This window comes from Mastomys coucha, unplaced genomic scaffold (assembly GCF_008632895.1).
Source record: "Mastomys coucha isolate ucsf_1 unplaced genomic scaffold, UCSF_Mcou_1 pScaffold4, whole genome shotgun sequence".
NCBI classification, from domain to species: Eukaryota; Metazoa; Chordata; class Mammalia; order Rodentia; family Muridae; genus Mastomys; species Mastomys coucha.
The window spans coordinates 55068999-55071188 of NW_022196910.1; positions in this window are offsets into that span (position 1 = coordinate 55068999).

A 2190-nucleotide genomic window follows, 5' to 3' on the forward strand; every position below is an offset into this window, starting at 1 on the left:
ATTTCAGGATTAATGAAAATAAAAATTCCTCTACCCTATCATGTGCCTGGTCATTCATTTTACTTATGCTATTTTGAAAGCTTTGTTTTAGGACCTTTGACCATATGTGCGTGTACCTGTATGTTCAATGTGTGAGATTACCCTCAGAGGTGAGAAAGAAGATGAGGGTCACTGGTTATAAGAAGCTTTCAGCCATATAATATGGTTGTCAGGAAATGAATTTGGGTTCTACGAAAGAGCAGGAAGAGCTCTTGATGGCTGACTCATTTCAACAAAACATGTATTTATTTTGCATTTTGTTTCATCTTCTTTTGAGCTGTCTCACTGCATGGCAGGTTTACTGTGACCTTGGAATCTCTAGCCCGATTGTCTTCATCATTACATAAATCACACTGTAGCCACCCAACAGCACCCAGGACAGATCTACAGCCCTAAGCAGGCAGCACCCAGGACAGATCTACAGCCCTAAGCAGACAGCACCCAGGACAGTTGTACAGCCCTAAGCAGGCAGCACCCAGGACAGATGTACAGCCCTAAGCAGGCAGCACCCAGGACAGATCTACAGCCCTAAGCAGGCAGCACCCAGGACAGATGTACAGCCCTAAGCATGGGTAGAGGCTCAGGGGCATCGTGATGGGACAGAGCAATGTGTAATTAGCAGAAGCGCCCTGTGAGGTGATCCCAGGCTGCATGACACATCCCTGGAGGAGCCCCCTTTCCTCCTCACCCAGGTTTCTGTGCTCGGAGAAGCCACAGTGTACTCACAGGGACCCAGAAGGACTCCAGCTGCCACAAGAGGCTGTCTCACTTAATCATGCAGAACTGAACTGTATCCAATCAAGATCCATGCCTCCAATTCTAGATCTTCAGACATTAGAATACAATAGTCTTTCATTTCTGGTTCACAGTTAAGACTGAGTGGGGGCAGCATGTGGTCAAGTCTAGAAACAGGCTTGATAGTGGGCCTGTTTCCACCCATTGCAGCACTGACTCTAGGCTCCACCTCTCCTCTTTGCATATAGAAGAATAGGGTGGGTTTGGTGGGGTACACTGCCTTTTGGGAGAGAATGCTTCCCACTGGGCTGAACTGGACTCCTGATCCCAGGAGATGGCTCAGTTCCCATCGACCTCAGAAGATCAGAGCAGCCCAGAGAGCAGAAGAGCTGCAGTGTTGGATATTCACAGGGTCTGACCTTGAATGGGACCAGCCCAGCCTAACAAGGACGGGGAGGAAGAACAACTGGGCACTATCATCTGACTTGTATGAGAATCATTGGAGGCATGGATGGACTGAGGGAATCTCCATGAATCAGGGATGTGTCTCTGAGGCTTTTGCTTCAGCTCTGGCTCCAGCAACAGAGTCACATTCAGTTTCCTATTCTCTCTGACCTTATCCCGAAATCCAGGGATGGATCTAGATCCTGCTGAGTTCCAGAAGACCTTGACCCAACAAGAATGCCCATCACTGTCAGGGTTGATATGGAAAGGACTATAGGAGAGAGCACTGGGAAATGCGTATAGAAGGATTGCTCTAGAGAAGTCACTGTTTTAAGGAAACAAGATCCAAGAGTACTAATACCTGAACATACATTGGTCAAGAACACCCAGTACTACATTTTGCAAGATACAGTGCAGAGTTAGGATTCTGAGGACCTGCTGGTGCTAACAGCCACATGAATAATATTCTATTATCTTCTGCAGGAGCAGGAGGAGGGACAGGATTGGAGCCAGGAGGACAAGGAATAACAGCAGTAAGTCAAACAGGATCAGGCACAGGGGAGAAGGAAGAGCAGGGCACATGCAGAGCAGACACAGGGGCAGCTAGCCATTGGAGGGAGAGTAGCCCAGCTCCAGATTCACATTTTGTTCTTCACTGATAACCAAGGCCCAGGCCGTAAGGCCAAGCTATAAGTTCTCTGGTACTGGGGAACTTCCTGATAGAAACATGGTTCTTGAGAGCCCAAGGCCAGTCTGAATCCTTGCAGGTTGGGACAGAAAGTTGTAGAAGTGTCAGGTAAGGGAAATGTGACATCATTCCTGAAGAAAGGCATCAGGTTTGTTTTGAGGTGGAATCAGAGGGTCAGTCAGGGATTCCTCAGACCGGGAGCTGGATGCAGAGCTGTACACACTACTCTAGAGGTTCTGAGCAAGGCTTCCTGATGCTTTTTTTTTTTTTTTTTTTTTTTTTTT